Here is a 19,115-nt window from a genome sequence, read left to right on the forward strand (position 1 = left end):
GGATGGGGGAGACAGATTGACTGGTGAATATTCTCTTTTCAAACTAAATTAACCTGTGAGACAAGTATTATGTTTAAAATAATTTGGGCCAGGTCTGCTTGCATTCTTGATCTTCTTTTCTGCAATATACTGAAATAACAGAGAGAGGCAGGAAAGTCAATTCTCCCTTTGATCTTTTGATCAGGTTAGTCTGGTTTATGCAGATAGAAGAAAAGCCCCTTCCAGTGCTTTTTGATCTCGAATGGCCTTTAATTCAAAATATACCAAGGAGTCATATTTTGGGGTGAAATTTCCTGAGCTCCTTCACTGAGAATTAGAAAGTCGTGCACACATTTAGGACTGTGCACAAATCCCATGCCAGGTAAAATCTGAGAAGGCCCTAAGCTCTTATCTTTGGCAGATCTTGAGGCTCTAGGCCTGCAAGAAGTTAAGTCTAAGACAGGATTTTAAACTCTCTGTCAAAACATTGAAGATGTATCCAAAAACATGCAGTACTCCCCAAGCAAAGGGTGGGAAATGTATTGGTTCAAATCATTTAAAGAAATATCTATCTGATCATTAGCTGATCTTGAAGGTAACTGAATAGAGATTTCATGGGCCACATAGGTTTCAGAAAAAATACTAAAAATAAATCCAAAAAAATACAGGCTTCAGAAAAATCACTAAAAAAAATAGTAGTGACATCAAACGGCGACAAGAACAAATACTAGGGAAGAGGGAAAAATATGATTTTATAGTTTACACATTATTTTAAATGTCCAGTTTCTGACAAAAAAAAGATGAAAAATTCAAAGAAACAAGAAAATAGGCCCATATTTGTTTTTTAAAACATCAACAAAAACTGTCCCTGAGGAAGCCTAGCTGCCAGATTTACTAGATAAAGAATTTAAATTAGCTATTATAAATATATGCCAATAAATAAAGGAAGCCTTGTGTAAAGAAGTAAAGAAAAAAATAAGATTAATGGCCCACCATATATAGAATATCAATAAAGAGACAGAAATTATAAAAATAATCAAACAGAAAATTGAAAAGGATAAACTAAAATGCAAAATTCACTAGAGGGGTGCAACAGCAGATTTGAACAGGTAAGAGGAAAGACTCAGAGAACTTGAAGATGGGCCAATTATCCAGTCTAAAATCAAAAAGGAAGGATAATACAGAAAAATAAATATAGCCTCAGAAATCTGTGGGACCACATTAGGCATACTAACTTATACATAATCAAAATCCCAAAATGAGAGGACAAAAAGAAAAGGGTATGAAGAATATTTGAAGAAATAATGGTCAAAAACTTACCAAATTTATGACAAACATTACCTACATATCCAATTAGCACAATGAACTCCAAGTAGACTACAGAGATTCACACTGAGACACATCATAGTCAAGCTGTTCAAAGAAAAGACAAATATCCTTGAAAGTAGCAGCATGAATCAGTCCCTAATAAAATTAACCAAAGACTTGTCATCAAAAACCATGGAAAGATAGACACTATCAACCAAGACTGCTATGCCAAGAAAACTATCCTTCAAAAATAATGAAGAAATTAAGACATTTGCAGATTAAACTGAGAGAATTTGTCACTAATAGAACTATCCTACAAAAAATACTAAGGGAAATTCTTAGGGCTTAGATAAAAAGATACCATACAATAACTTGATTCCATATGAAGAAAAAAATGAATATCAGTAGAGGTAACAATAACAAAATGATACTGTATTTTTGCTTAAAATTAATTTCTTCTATCTGATCTAAAAGACATCTGCACAAAGCAATAATTATAAATCTGTGTGGGAGTGCTTCCTATGTATAAAGATGTATTTTGTATGAAAATAGTACAAAGGTGCCAGGGGAAGGAGTTATATTGAAATTAAGTTGTTATTAGTCTAATTAGATTGATTTAAGTTAGAAATTAATTAAAATTCCAAGAAAAATGACTAAGAAAATAGCTCTAGAAAATATGTTAAAATAAATCACAAGGAAATTAAAATGATAATCTATTAATACAAAATATCTATCACAAAACAAGGTAGTAATGGTAAAATAGAAGAACTCAGAAGAAAAGACATAAGACACACAGAAAACAAAAAAACCAGACATAATTACCACTCTATCAGTAATTAATTTAAAAGTAAATGAAATTAACACTTCAATCTAAGGTATATATTGGCAAAATGTATTAAAAACAGGATCCAAATATATGTTATATGCTATCTGGCAAGAGAAATACTCTAGATTCAGAGACACAAATAGGTTGAATCTAAAATGATGGAAAGTGATACATTATTCAATAGCACCCAAAATAGTGATAAAGTGGTTATACTAATATCAGACAAATTATATGTTAAAACAAATTATTACTAGATGCACATAAGGCCATTTTATAACAATAAAAGAGCTAAATATTCAGGAAGATATAACAATTATAAACATATGTGCACCTAACAATGGAGTACCAAAGTGTGTTAGGGAAAAACTCACAGAACTGAAGAAAGAAATAGACAATTTAATAATGACAGACGAAGAGCTTGGTACTTCACTTCAATAGTAGATAGAACTACTAGGCAGAAAATAGCAAATAAATAGAAGATTTGAACATTATTAATCAACTAAACCTAACAGACATCTGTAGAATGCTATACTTAACAATAGCAGATTATACAGCAGTTCCCCTGTTACTGAAAACTCAGCTACTTGTCCATGAGGCAGAATCAGAACAATGAGGACAAGAGGTTTGGGGAGGAAGGAAAAGGAATTTACTTTGCAACAAAGGACCTTCTCACCTCAAAATTCCAAATTTCCTGAACATAGGCAGAAATACAATTTTTCTTTTTAAGACTGAGTCTCATTGTGTTGCCCAGGCTAGAGTGCCATGGCATCAGCCTACCTCACAGCAGCCTAAAACTCCTGGACTCAAGTGATCCTCCTGCCTGAGTAGCTGGGACTACAGGAGCCTGCCACCATGCCAGGCTAATTTTTTTGTATTTTTAGTTGTTTGGCTAATTTCTTTCTATTTAGGGTAGAGACAGGGTCTCGCTCTTGCTCAGGCTGGTCTTGAACTCCTAAACTTAAGCAATCCTCCTGCCTTGGCCTCCCAGAATGCTAGGGTTACAGTCATGAGCCACAGGCTGGCCAGAAATACAGTTTTTAAAGGGAGAGTTCTCGGCTTCAGGCAATTACTGTGGTTAACTATTCTAATCCTGTCCCATGTGCCAAAGACAAAGCCCGTGGACTCAGCCAGCCCCCTACCTGGGAGTCTGGTATCACTTGGGAGATTTAACAAAAGAATTAACCTGCCTCCAAAAAAAGTGGGGGGAATCTTTAAAGAGACAGAAAATAAATCTTTTTGCTGTTTTGTTTTGTTTCGTTTTGTTTTTTTCAGGCCATTCCCTGTTACACCTTCTTATCCATAGCGAATATGTTTCAAGACTCCCAGTGGAGTCCTGAAACCACAGATATCACTAAACTCTACATAAACTATTTTTCCTATACATACATATCTACGATAAAGCTTTATAAATTTATAAATCAGGCACAGTAAAAGATTAACAATAACAAGTAATAATAAAATAGAAAAACTATAAAAATATATTGTAATAAAAGTTATGTGAATGTGCTCATGCTCATGCTCTCTCTCTTCCTATCTCTCAAAATCACTTACTGTACTGTGAGTAACTGAAACCTAAAGAGCAGAACCACTGATAAGGGGAAAATATTGTATATTCTTCTCAATATACCTGGAATATTCCTCAGGATAAAACATACAGAGACTAAAAACAGGCGCCCATAACTTTAAAATGGTTAAAATTTTAAAAAGTATGTTCTCTGACCACAATAGAGTTAGAAATCAATCACAGAAGGAAATTTGAAAATTCACAGGTATGTGGAAATTACAAAACACACTCCTAAACAATGGATCATAGAAGAAATCACAGGTAAGTAATTCAATACTCTGATATGAATAAAAATAAAAATTCAACATCCCAGAGTTATAGGACACAGCAAAAACAGTGCTTAGAGGATACTTTATAGCTATAAATGCTTATAATAAAAAGGAAGAAAGATCTAAAATCAATAATATAACATATTACTTTAAGAAAAAAGACAAAGAAAAATTCAACCCAAAGCAATCAGAAAGAGTAATATAGTAAAAACTAAATCATAAATCCATGAAACATTATTAGGTCTAGGAATGAGGAATATCTTTATATAAAGAACAATTAAAAATTAAAAGGTAAAATTTTATGGATTTTGCAACACTGAAATTTAGAGTTTCTATTAAGTGAATTGTAACTATAAGCAAAATTTTAAAAAATATGAGATAGAATATATTTGCAATCTCTAAAACTAACTAAAGGGTATTATCTAGAACCACACTGTTCAATACATAGTCACTAGTCACATATGGATATTTAAATTTGAGTGTCGATTAATTGAATAGAATTAAATTTCAGTTTCTCAGTTGTAGTAACCACATTTTAATCACTCCCTAGCCACATGAGGCTAGTGGCTACCAAATTCAATAGTGCAAAATATGGAACTCTTCCATCATCACAGGAAGTTCTATGGAACAGCTATGATCTAGAATATGCCAAGAACTCATGTAAGTTAACCAGAAAAGGCTGGGAACTCAAATTAAACAAGGACAAAGGGTATAACTAAGCAATTCATGGATGGAGAAGTCTAAATAGCTATGAAAATTTCCACATATGCTCAACCTCAGTAGGAATCAAGGGGAAGAAAACTAAAACAGTGAGACACCATTTAGATCCATGAGATTGATTTAAAAAAAAAACAAAAAACCAGAAAGTGGAATAATAGCAAATGTTGGTAAAAATTTGGAGAAATGAGAAACTCATGTAGTGTTGGTGAAGGTGTGGTTAGTACAGCTTTTATGGAAAGCAGTCAGCAATATTTAGTAAAATAAAGAACATTCCAGCTGTGTCCCAGCATTCATACACCTCGGGCTGATGAGATACAAATAGTCATGGCCCTGGATGTTCAATCTCTTATTTTAAGCTGGTTTGGCAGGTCTGAGCACCACTGTAGAAGAACAATAGGAAAACTGTTGGCTCTAGAAGCTCTGCCTTTCTAGCAAGTCACTTCTCTTAGATGCCACTTGCCTTTAACTCTATAAAGATGTACAGCATTACAAGAGTGGGCAGTGGGCCTCTCCCTGTAACATTGACTATGCTGCATGTAGACTACCTGTGCAAGACCTAAGCTGTGCAACACTGAGCATCTGGGAGATTGTGTACTCTCTATTGCTACAATTGTAAGGGTTTCCCAAACAAACTTTACATTATATCTGTTCTGTGCAGTGCTGTAAGTGTCTGTATGTGACTCCTTTCAATGAACTAGGTCTGTGTGGCAATGTGTAGGAAGATTTTTGTGTTTTTAGGGTGATGGAAGCAATATTGGTGCCTATCACTAGGAGAAATGAATAAGGAAAATTAGGTAGGTCCATAATATATCATCTGTGCTGCAGTTAGTAGCAATAAACTTTCTTTACTGTGCATACATAGATTTTTTAAAATAGTATTGAGTCAAAAAGGGAAGCAGGAAAATAACATCTATAACTAATAGCATTTATGTGCATTATGCACATTAAACCCATATAGATGGTACTGTATATTTTGTAGGGATACAAGTATGTTAAGAGACATACATCATACTACTTTGAGTGGGTCTCTATGATAGTAAGTAGAGTAGGGAAACCAGAATATGGTCTACAGGATGAAAAGAAAAAGAAATTTAAAAAGAGGAGCCTTGCTTTTAATGACACAATGATATGAACAGTATGAAAGACTCAACAGTCTGCTCATAACATATCCAAATAATTATTTTTATAATGACTTAACAATAAGTAGTAAAGGAATCAAGTGGCATGGGATTAATCAAAGAAGATTCTGAGGTTTCACCCTGTGAGTCTTAAAGTAACTGAGAAAAGACTAGCCCCATTTACAGTGATAGAGAAATGGGTAAGTAGAAATGATTTGAGCTTTAAAAAAATCAATTCTGTTTTATACAAAGGATGCTGGCACAACACCCTAAAGGGAATGAAAATAATATTTTTTATTAAAAAAGAAAATTATACTTTGAAATATATTCCAATGGGGAATTTCATACATTTTAGATTGTTTAATTAGTTGTTCTGTTAGTAAAGATGACTGCAAAAAGAGAATGTGCTAAAGTAAGATCACTACTAGATGAGGAGCAAAGGTAGGAGTATAGATGATAAGAGGCTGGGTGAGATGCACAAGGGTTAAATTATATGAAAATAGAAAAATGAAGACATACCTTTGGAATATATATATCTCATTTCTTCTCACTTCCATGTGAAGAATCCAAGGAGCCTTCTGTATATTATGGTTCCTGTAGAACAACATTTTCCAGGGTACACTCTCCTCTAAGTCTGGACAACGATGGAGTCAGGGGTATAGGCATTATTTTCAGCACAGTTTCCAATGCATTACTTGTATTTATCTAGTCAGACTTAGGCAGTTCTTCTTCTACGGCATGCCTAGTTTGCTAACACTAAATTGGAGCCACCATCTCCAATCTGCATTGCAACTAGGATTCTTGCACTTTCCTCCTTTTTCTGAAGAATTTTATTTACATACAATTGCTTCCCAGATATACTGAAGCAAAAGTTTTGCCCTGGTTTTTTGTGAATAAATATAGAAAAAGGGCACCAAAGTGTATTGGCAACTTCAAATGCAGAACTCAAATGTTTAAGAACAGTCACTAAGTTCTCTGGTTGTCATAATGTTTGGGTTCATAGTCAGGATGAGGATAGGGGCATAATAAAAAGTATATTTTACTCTTTTTCCTAGCCTGCAGATATACTGTTTTTTCTTGCCCTGCCAGCTCCTACCCAACAAATCAAGAGACTATTGGTATTTTCATTCACTAAACCAACTCTAGCAACTTTGTACTTAGTGGAAATTCTTCCTGAAATCTTTCATTACTCTTATTCTTAGCTTTTGAATCTGAATTTTTAGTTGACACATAATAATTGTACATATTTATGGGGCATGGAGTGATATTTCAAAAATATATTATATATATATATATATATATATATATATATATATAATGTATAATGATCAAATCAGGGTAGCATATCCATCATCTCTCAACCTTGTGAGACCCAAGCAGAGGTTCCAGCTATGCTATGCCCAGACTTCTGACCTCTGGAAACTGTGTAATAATAAATAGGTGCTGTTTTAAGCTGCTACTTTTTCAGTAATTTGTTACATAGCAATAAAAACTTATACAAGCATTGTGGATAGGTTGCCTGCCTTGGGGAACCAGTAGGTAGGAAGACACAGAGGTTTGCACCTCAGAAGAATACTGACAGCTGAATAAGAGGCATACTCAACAGAGATGGTGTTTTCTTCATAAAAGATCAAGAATGATGTCATTAAATTTAAGGAAAGAAACCCAAGGAAGAAGAGTGGTTAAATTCAAAATGCAGCACAGATATCAAGATGAATGCAAACTAGAACTGACAAAGGCATTACAAGTAAGGTCATTGATACTGCACAGAGTCCAAAAAGCTTTAATAACCAGTTCTTAGTCAAAAATAATCATGCCATCTGAAGCACTAAGCTTGAACAGCAGCAGTCGCATGGAGTTCAGAGTAACAATCAAATTCACAAGACACAGAAGGCTACACCTAGAGCCAACTTTACTTACCTTTAAGAAAGGGTACAGGTCAGACCACAGCACAACATGCATGGCATCCCCACATGACTCAAAAGCACAACTTCCAATCTTTAAAAATCCCTCCATATTCAGGTCCCCACATGGGCACGAGAGAAAAGACTGAGAGGCTATCAACCATCCCACTCTGGGAAGATGTAAATTCTGACATCTTTTCAGTTTTTCTATCTTGCTAGTCATGTGCATCCTCAAGGACATCCTACTAGTACCATAGTCCCAGGGCAGCTGAATATCATTAATATTCATTACTGATTACTCAATAAACCATGTCAACAATGAGGTAGAGGTGCTTATCCATTGCATAGTCACCTTGGATAGTGTCATTTATTTTAAATACAGTATATTGTTATAGAATCTTTGAGTTAATAAGTTAATGTTGCAACAAAAATTTGATCAAGGGAAAAATCCTCAAGCTAAAGGAAATATCATACACCATTCTTTCCTCCTGCCATTCTAAACAGAGAAAACAGTCATAACTCAGCGTCTGGGCACTTTCTCTGGAATCTGTACTCCACCCACCCACACTCCAGTACATTTTTAGATTGCTGTTTATCATATATCAGTATCATGCTCCATCTCTCTGATCTCCCTTTACCTCCATAATTTCATCTGGATAACTACTCTGGTCTGCAAGGCTCATCTTCATTTACAGGGCCTCCTCTTGTATCATGCAATCTCACACAGTCTGCACTCACAGTAGCTAGCTAGTGTCTTTGGTTCAACCCTGGACTCCTTTATTTAAGTCAAGATGGTAAAACTAGTAGGAACCCTTATGCACAACCATGCTGCAAATGTTTCCTAATGCAAGAAAATGATATTACTATGGATTAAAATTGCCAACTTTGTAAAACTGCTTATGCACTACTGGAGATGCCTAGATTTTTCACTGAAAAGATTATTTCATGTCAATCCCATTTTATAGCCAGGATAAGTGAAATACAATGTAGGGGATATTTCTGGTAGGTGGTAAGGTGAGGTTGCCTTCTAACCACATTTTCAGGGGCAAGTTCTTGGCTAATCCCAAGAACTAAGACAGGTAATTATAGATCTAATTTATCTCTTTTTTTTCTCACTATGCACAACCTCACACACATGTATATATAAATACAACATGCATATTTCCATATACCCCCAACACACACAATATTTTACTTGTCCATCCTATAAGTAACCTGCCATGGTCTCATCCTATCCACAATTACCTTCTGCCAAACAATAATAATAATAAAAGAAGAAGAGCAGAAGAGACCTTTCTCAACTCATGCCATGATGAGATAGGAGGATTCTAGATCTAAGGCATACAAGGGCTGTCTGAGAAGTATCCAGCTATTGTTAATATAATGAGAACCATTACATGTCTGGATACTTTGCAGACAACCCTTGTATACCAGGTAGCCAAAGAACTTTCCACGTACATCCCAGACTAAAAGACAGATTTCTACTGAGAAAACACAAAAAGCTATAGCCTTACCCAATGAATAGAAAACCCAGAAAAATTGCCCACCTCAACTCTGTCTTCAAGAAATGCTACCAGCCTAACAGAAATATGCCAAACCATGTACATGCAACATTTTATGTCTAAAATAACATTAATATGATGTTCAGGATGTTGTTTGTCATGAACCTATATTAATCCACTAGCCCTCTGCTCCATCTTTGTTGTTTGTGCACTAACTCCTGGCCTCATGTTTTAGACTTTGAGTTTTGTCCGGACTTTCCAGATCGTCATCAGAGGTAACTGCCTTCTCTGACCTAGGACTAATCAGTTCCATCCTGCAGTCAGTGGATTATTCCTATTCCCTAATCTGGCATCTCTGTGTAGCTCTGAGAATCCATCCCATTATCTGCATATGGATAGGTACACTAACAGCCTTAACTTCACCAATATAATTGATCCATGAAACAAAAAAATCACTTGTACCCCCTACATCTACTGAAATTAAAAAATGATGACATAAAGCAAAAAAATAAGTTACTGTAAAAATGGCTTGAGATTCTGAAATGTCCACTCCTTTCTCCATACCCCAAGTTCAGCCTTAGAGCCTGGAACTTTGACATAGGGTAAACTTTGAGAAAGTGATTTTTATAGAAGTTAAGAACACAAAGAGTAAGTTGTAGAGGAGAAGCTGCATGGTGAAGGGATTAGAGGGCATACACATGAGCCAACTATTCTAAAAGAATGGCATGAAAAGGAAGGAGAGACTTAGTTGTCATACCTATAGGGTTGAATGAGCATTAGTGATGACGGCAGCAGCTTCTATTTGCGGGGTTACATTAGGGCAACCACTCTTTGAATTTATTTCATTCAATCCTTAAAAGACTTTGAAATATGTTTTTTGAGGGGTTTTTTTTGAGATAGAGTCTTGATTTGTTGCCCAGGCTAGAGTGAGTGTTGGGGCATCAGCCTAGCTCACAGCAACCTCAAACTCCTGGGCTAAAGCGATCTGCTGCCTCAGCCTCCCGAGTAGCTGGGACTACTGGCATGCGCCACCATGCCCGGCTAATTTTTTCTCTATATATTATTTGGCCAATTAATTTATTTCTATTTATAGTAGAGACGGGGTCTCACTCTTGCTCAGGCTGGTTTTGAACTCCTGACCTTGAGCAATCCTCCCGCCTCGGCATCCCAGAGTGCTAGGATTATAGGCGTGAGCCACTGCACCCGGCCTTGAAATATGTTTTATTAATTACATTTATAAGTGAGGAAACTAAAGCTAAAAAAATAATTTATCTGTCTTAAGTCTTTCAGCTAGTAAGTTTTGGAGTCAAGATTTTTTTTTTTTTTTTTTTTTTTTTTTTTTTACCATTACTACCACCTTCCAACCTCTGGTAACTACTGATTTACTTTCTGGTTTTTGTTTTTGTTTTTTAGGGTTTTCTTTTTCTCAGGGCTGGAGGAGAAGGGGTTCTGGTAAAAACTGGAAAACCTGTTAGACAAATTCTAAAAGAACTGGAATACTGTTTTTATGAGTTTTACTTTTTTTTTAATTCTACCTGCAAGTGAGATCATACAGTATTTTTCTTTCAGTGCCTGGTTTATTTTACTTAATATCATGTCCTCTGGGTTAATCATGTTACTGTAAATGATAGGATTTTCTTCTTTTTATGACTGAATAGTATTTCATTGTGTGTATATGTCACATTTTCTTTATACATGCTTTCATTAGTAGGTACTTACATTGATTTTGATTCCAAATCTTGGCTACCTTGCAGATATCTCTTTAATACACTGATTATACTTATTTTGAACATATATCCAAAAATGGATTTCTGAATGATATATTAGTTATATTTTTAACTATTTTTAACTTCCATACTGTTTAACATGATAGTGCACTAATTTACAGTCACACAAGCGATGTGCAAGGGTTCCCTTGTGTCTACATCCTCACCAACACTTGTCATCTTTCATCCTTTTGATAATAGCCATACTAACTGGTTTGAGGTAATAGTTCATTGTGGTTTTAAGTTGCATTTTTCTGATGATTAGTGATGTCAAGCACTTTTTCATATGCCTACCTTTTGGACATTTGTATGTCTTCTTTGCTTCCTTGCTTATTTTTTAATTGGGTTATTTGTTTTCTTACTATTGAGTTAAATTCCTTATATATTTTGGATATTAACCCCTTTATCAGATATATTGTTTGCAAATATATTCTCCCATTCCTATTAATTCTCTAGTTTCCTTTGCTGTGCACAAGCTTTTTGATTTGATGCAATCACACTTGCCTATTTTTGCAGAACCAAGATTTGAACTCAGGTCTGTGTCATTCCAGAGCTCATAAAACTGATGAGTATAACTAAATTTTCATATATATAAAGTTTAGGAAAATAGCCAATATGATTAATTAAGGTTTTACTGTACATGGAAGTTATTCTTGAAAAATGACTCTCGTTTCCATTCCTCCATTTTGCATATAATAAAATTGAGGGCAACCTTCCATCCTTGAGTCATAATCTAAGGTTAGTTTCATGGATAATAAATTTCATCTTTTAGGGATGGTAGGGGAATTGAGAGTGAACCTCACAAGTTTATTAGACTTAGGGACAATTAAAAGTGGACTTGAGGATTAAAAGAGGATGATTAATGGAACAAAATAGAGTTTCCCTAAATATTTCTTTAAAGATACTGGTTCAATAAGGTACTGAAAGCTCATACTCACACTCAAAAATAATATACACTATATCCCCCATGGATAGACTAATTTTTTTTGTAATTCTGTAAGATTATATAGTATAGAAAACTATTTTAAACATGTTGTGTTCTAAAAATTGTCATAAATTATCTATAATTGCTCACAGCAAGAGTAGGACCTTGAATTTTGGCAGGTTTTGCAACCATTTTTGATAATTAAATGTGGTAAAAATGATGTTATGGAACATCTGAGCCAGAACCCACAAGACCTTTATCTTTCCCTCTCACCCTTGCGGATCTCCATGACTCTAGATAAAAATGTTGGGCTAGTCTCCTTGAGGATGAGAGAGATGTGGAGAGAGAGGCCCAGCTACTAGCCAGCACCAACCACCAGACATGTGAGTGAGGCCACCTTAGACCCTCCAGCCCCAGCCAAGCCACCAGATAACTGTACCACACAAAGGGCCATGGACAAGACCAGCAGAAGAACTGCCCAGTTGGCCCAGCCCAAATTGCTGACTCACAGAATTGTGAGCAAATACAAAATTTGTTGTTTTACATCACTAAGTTTTGGGGCAGTTTTTTACACAGCAATAGATAACCAATACCTACACTTCCAAAACTGATTTGATTTTGAAACACTTATTTTATTAAACACCAAATTAATATCTACAGGAACATAGTTTTGGGAATGAGGAGACAGTTTTCATCTTTACATCACATAAACTTAATTAGTATCTTAAGGAATACCATTTGGGAAAGGAGAAGATAGTTGGCTTCTTATGAAGAAATCCTTCCCAAAAGACTCTGGTGTCCTATTATATTTGAACATATGCCAAGTATCTGGAAGAAGAAATATGCTTAAAGTATTTCTCTTCCCAATGGAAGAGTAGGCCTCAATAATCAAATGTAGGCCTCACCATGAATTAATTCTAGGTCTATCTATTCTTACCATTTATAGGTAAAATCTTCAGAAATCCAAATATTTGTGAATTATCAGTCTTATACTTTGTGGAGCTATATTTATTATTCCTTGGAAGTAAATATTGAGCTATGACTTGCTTGCCTGGCTTTTGTAAATGTTTTTAAACCTCAATTCTATTTTATCAGCAAGAATGATAATAAATGTCTCATGATTGAAATTAGATAAACACTGCAAGTAAATCACTAAAAGCTACAGGCGGCTATTAATAAGACACTTGAATCAGCAACTCTCCTAGATTATTTTAGCATTCTTCCCAGGACTACTTCATATTTAATTAAGACACATTCCTCAACACACTGACTTTCTCTGAGCTTCACTTTCCTAAACATTTTCTTTCACACCAAGAGCAGGGAAGGATGTATATCTCCTTGTTTCCTTTTCTTTCCGTTTTTTTTTTTTTTCCCCAATAAAAAGCAATGCCTCCAAGTTAAGAGCATTTCCATTTCCATTTCCATTTCTAAACAGTAATTTTATATCCTGTTCCAAATCCAAATTCTAAGCTTATTTCAAAGTCTTGCTCTAAAGCTTTACTTTAATCTTTTCCAAACATAAGGCAGCTGCTTACAATGAATTTAACATGTTAACATCTCTGAAGCATAACTGGCTATAGATATCAGCAGGGCATGTGTCCATCTAAATAATTTAATTTAATGAAGAATTGAGCAAAAGCCCATGTTCCAAAATGTCAACCCCTCCTCATGTAATTTCAATCAGTGTATAATCATTCATTTGGATTTAAGGCTTTATGTTTTTAAGTTTAATATAAAAATTCACTTACTTCTGGAAGAAATTAATACCTGTAGGCAAGTACCTGGGTTAGCAGTTAGGATATATTTGACAATCCCCTGAGAGCCACAGATTTATAGGAATAAGACACAGAGAGGAGGACGTTATAAAGAAAATCTCATACATCTGTACCAAGGGAAATTTTTTAGGCAGCTCAATTCCACTTTACCCCATACACGTCACTTAAAAAGCTGAGCCAATTTCTCCCTAAACCATGAATTCTTATAGGAATTTCCCCCCATAACTCTACTATAATATCCTAAATGATCTCATGGCACACTACTAAATATGCCCTCCTCAGAAAATAGTTCTGATATTTCTGACATGAGATTTTGATGATGCCATAAATATGAAACTCTATGACCCAAACCACATCTTTTTATACATATTATCTAACACCAGAAAGCTTATGCTATAAGTGTAGTCTGAGATCTTCAAATTCACGTAATAAAATATTTTGACTGTATTGGACAGCATGAAAAAGTGGAAGAGAATTTAAGGGATGTGAACTTGTGTTTTAAAAATGTTTTCAACTACATTTTGGTGTTTAAGGAAGATTAGAGTAAAGCTTGGTACTAAATTTCTAAATAAGCTTAGGATTTGGATTTCATACTAGAGACAGAAGTTCTCATCTCAGTCCAGGAGACTGGGAATAAAAACATTACCAAGCTTGAAAGGAACTCCTTCTGCATAATTTCACATATGAGTGTAAAAAGGCAAATATGGTTTCTTTTTCAAAAGGTTGAAGCCTCATGCTGTTGATTAAGACAATTGAGACAACCATGAGAAAGAGTTGTAAAATAGTCTAAGAGAAGTGCTGCATGTTCACTAGTAGACTGAATTGGCAAGTGATTCCGAAGAGTTAATTGGGACATTTTTTAAGATTAACTGTATTGTTGTTTTCTATAATTCTCTATTCTCTTTCCTCTCCCTATTCTCCCTATGATATCTGTCCTTCAAAGTTCAGTTGAAATTCTATCTTCAGAATGAAGTCTTTGAACACTCCAACCCACCCAGATGGCCCTCTGTCCCCAACTCATACACTGCACTTATTAGACATCATTTTGGTGATTTCAACTATAAATAATTTCATAAAGATGGATCTCATCTGTAAGGATGAAGGTTCCTTGAGGTCAGAACTAGATGTCGTATATGTGCATGTGTGTTGTATTCCTATCCACCAGATACATTTGTGTTGTGAAGTGTTCTCTGACCCAGGCATTAGAAGCTGTGAGTCAAAGCTCCGTCACTACCTCAGAACACCTGTGTAACCTTGGGCCTGCCATGTAGACTCTCAGCTTCAGTTCCTTCATCTATAAAATAGGAATGAAAGACTTTCTCTTTCACTTAATCAGCATGTTGTGAAGATTAAATAAGACATTGTGAATGAAATTGCATCATCAATTATAAATAGTTTCCATGATGTGAATCTTTATTAGCATCTGTTGTATCCAGAATTTACTGACTAAAGGAATAATAGATAAATCATATTGCTCCCTAGATGTATATAGTATTATAAACTATATATTCATATTGACCAAGTTATAGTGAAAAATTAAGATGATTAATAGACACACAGGTTAACAATGAGAACATTTATCAGCACACAGGTCATTAATGGCACAGTTAGGCACACCATCCTAAGCAAGAGAATTGGATACTATCCTCTCAATCTGCTCAGCCTTCACTCCTTTTAGGAGCAGGAGGGTATACTGGTATTTATGTGTACACTGAGACTTATGTATACACTGGTACTTATGTGTAAAAAGTATCATGCCTTAATAGAAGCACTCTCCTTATCAAGTCACCCCTAGACCCAGATTCACTTCATGCTTGTTGCTCCTTGATTCTTGCCTGCTTGTGTTACTTACTAGCTGTGTGACCTTGGATAATTGATTGCATCTATCAAAGACTCCTATTTCAAAGAGTATATCATACAAATATAAAAATCATTTAACTCACGAATGACTGTATCAGTAAGCTTGTAAAGCTAATGTAAAGAGCATTTGAAGACTAGTCATATATAGTTACTAAAATAATGAGGTTAGTTAATAATAATGTGTCAATATTGACTCAGTAATTGTAAAAACTATACCACACTGATGCAAGATGTTAATTATTAGAGCAACTATGGGGCATGGTGTATCTGGGATGAGAGGATGAGAAGGTATATGGGAACTCTGTATTTTCTACTCATTTTCTCTGAATAGCTAAAACTGTTCAAAATAGTCTATTAATATTTTTTAAAATGAAATATTTGAAATAAGATTTTGAGGTTAGATATAAAATTTATGAATGTTCTACAGGGGAATAAATTTATATCTTTGGTGTTATTTTTCACTAGTAAAACAAAATCATTTTTACGTATAACAGAAAAAATGAAAAAGTTAACATATAACTTCATAGTGTTAAAACTTTAATCAAATAATAAATAGCATAGCCAAACAAAGATATCTTCTCTTAAGAAATAATCTTATGACCCATTACATAATGCCCCAGTATGACACTGTAAGGAAATGATCCCCCCTTGCTTTATTTTTAATAAATTTTTCTTAAAGTTTTTGCTATTGTTGTTGTTATTGTTATTATTCTGATGTTCCCTCTCAGCTTTTATCTCTCCAGCATGTTACAGCTTTATCCCTGAACTCTGACTTTACTTTTCAGCTTTCTTCATACTGTTGGATACTCCCCAGCTTAGTTATAAAGTGGCTCTCACTTTGGTTTATGCTCTTAGTATTGACATCCCAAGTAGCCTCCTTAGCTTCTGATTCCTTGCTGGCCTAGTGCTTAGCTTCAGATGTCACCCTGAGTCCTAGGAAACTGCTAAGTCAATGACTCAAAAAGAGGAACAAGAGACAACAAAATGGCCGGGCGCGGTGGCTCACGCCTGTAATCCTAGCTCTCTGGGAGGCCGAGGCAGGCGGATTGCTCGAGGTCAGGAGTTCAAAACCAGCCTGAGCAAGAGCGAGACCCTGTCTCTACTATAAATAGAAAGAAACTAATTGGCCAACTAATATATATAGAAAAATATTAGCCGGGCATGGTGGCACATGCCTGTAGTCCCAGCTACTTGGGAGGCTGAGACAGCAGGATTGCTTGAGCCCAGGAGTTTGAGGTTGCTGTGAGCTAGGCTGACGCCACAGCACTCACTCTAGCCTAGGCAACAAAGCGAGACTCTGTCTCAAAAAAAAAAAAAAAAAAAAAGAGACAACAAAAGCCTAGAATACAAAGAAATGTGAAGAGTACCATTCTATTAAATTTACAACGTGCTCCGCCTCTATAGTCACCCTCATCTCTCGTATCTCAAGATAATGATCATGGACCAGGAGCCCAATGCATGACCCAGCTTTGGCTAGACCTAAGATCACTTGGCCAAATCCTGTCTGGTGAAAAGTCAATGGGAAACGCAAAAATAGCATTTGATATTTAATAAAAGATAAAACAACCATGATAGAAATAGACCAAAGGAAGGCTGAACTGCCTGAACAAAAAGAGAAAATAACTGAGTTCTAGACTCAATGGCACAGTTGACAAAGCAGTAGAAAATAGAAGGTAAAGGTGTAGCTTTGAAGTCCAATAGAAGTTCATGTGTTGATTTAGTCAATTGTTAGATATTGAGCTTAAACAAGTTGCCAAATTTGTCTGTGCCTTAGTTTTCTCGTAAAAAATGGGGATAATAATAGTACCACTTCATAAAGTTGTTTAGAGGATTAAATGTGCTAATAAGGTAAAGCACTTGACACTTAATGAATACTCAACTGATGTCAACAGTTCTACGTTTGATCTCTATAGACCACTCACTCACTTTCTCTGAGCCTTAGACTTCTGATCTATAAACAACATATAATAATATTGTTTTGACTGGAATCCAAGGAATGTGATATGTTCCTCATAAAGTATCATAAAGTATCAAGTTCAAGTGAGAATTTGGGAATGGTTATGGTATTATGAACTAACTTAGAGTAGAAATTTTACATTAATTTTAAAAGTGAGACATCAATGAGATATTTAACATGCAATGCCTGTTTAAGGCTATGCCATTCCTCCCCTACCCCCTCAATTTCCCTAAGGAGGGTAGGTTTGCTCTCTTTTATCCTTGGGGATATTTGTGTATAAGAGTTTGAGATGCGATAATTTATTGAAAGCTACTAAGTACTTAGTGCATATAAAGTGTTGCTAGGTGTGGCATCATAAAACAAAGAATGAGATATGACTAAGTATCACAGGTGAAGATTAAGTCCAATATATTTTTTATAATTGATGAGAGCGATGAAATGGTAACAACTTTGGTGGCAGAGGGAGGCCAAATAGCATATGGAAGAGCTAAGATTTGAGGAAATGTTAGGATAGGCTATAAGAAATAGAATCATCCAAAAAAGACTAATAAAAAATACTTTGAGCTGAGCATGGTGGTTTGCACCTGTAATCCTAGCACTCTGGGAGGCTGAGGCAGGAGGATTGCCTGAGCTTAGAAGTTTGAGACCCGCCTGAGCAAGAGCGAGACCCTATTTCTACTAAAAATAGAAAAATTAGCCAGGTGTCATGGTATGCACCTATAGTTCCAGCTCTTCTGAAGGCTGAGGCAGGAGGATGGCTTCAGCCCAGGAGTTTGAGGTTACAGTGACCTATGATAACGCCACTATACTCTACATAGGGCTACAGAATCACATTCTGTCTCAAAAAAAAAAATAAATCCTTTTGATATTTTCCTGTAATAATCACTTGAGTCTCAAGTGTAATAGGGCTAATAAACTATTCAGACAAGTAAAACCATATATTTTGTTTTCGTTTTTCTCATAAAAGTGGCTAATACCATGTTGGCATAGTATACTAATAATTATTATCCCAAACCATACACTGCAAGGTCAAACATGGTATGGTATGTGGCTTGCTTTGATATCTTGGTTTACTTCTATCTAATTAGAAATTAATCTTGTCCTGTTCAGAAATGGGAATTTGATAAAAGTTTCTACAAAGTAGCAACTTCTCACTTCTTTAAAGTAGAAAAAAATATAATGTAATCAGGATCCAAGAAGCATTATTCAGGCTCAAGGATATTAAGAGACCACTAAAAATGGCAGCTGTGAGTGGAAAATATATATACATACTTTTTCTTACTCTGGGGCCATGGGCCAAGACTCCGGAATTTAGATTAGGTACATAGAAACATAGAGCCCACAAGACTCTGGCCGTGGTAAGTTTAACAGTGAAGATTGTGCTTTCCTGTACCATGTAGACATAAATTCTACATTTATACCCAGTGATAGAATCCTTTTTTTTTTTTTTTCTTTTCAAATTAAACTCTAATCCAGGAGTTACTATCTCTGCCAGAGCAGTGGTTTTAAAACAGGGGGAATTTTGACCTCCAATACCCTGCCCCAGAACACATTGGGCGCCATCTGGACACAATTGACAAAACTAGAAGGGGTAAGCTACTCATATCTAGTGTGTACAGGCCAGGGATACCAGCAAACACCC

The 19,115-nt window shown here is 35.3% G+C and overlaps 1 long non-coding RNA gene and 1 other non-coding gene across 2 annotated transcripts in view; both read right to left on the reverse strand.

The window, feature by feature from the left end:
• The window catches only part of LOC105874868 (uncharacterized), a 128,030-nt gene that overhangs the window by 17,995 nt on the left and 90,920 nt on the right, over nucleotides 1–19,115 (reverse strand). The gene's annotated exons all lie outside the window — the stretch shown is intronic.
• LOC142870343 (U7 small nuclear RNA) lies at nucleotides 10,633–10,692 on the reverse strand. The gene has a single exon (XR_012918754.1). It is a non-coding gene; the product is annotated as a U7 small nuclear RNA (small nuclear RNA).

Source organism: Microcebus murinus, chromosome 3 (assembly GCF_040939455.1).
Source record: "Microcebus murinus isolate Inina chromosome 3, M.murinus_Inina_mat1.0, whole genome shotgun sequence".
In the NCBI taxonomy this organism is placed as follows: Eukaryota; Metazoa; Chordata; class Mammalia; order Primates; family Cheirogaleidae; genus Microcebus; species Microcebus murinus.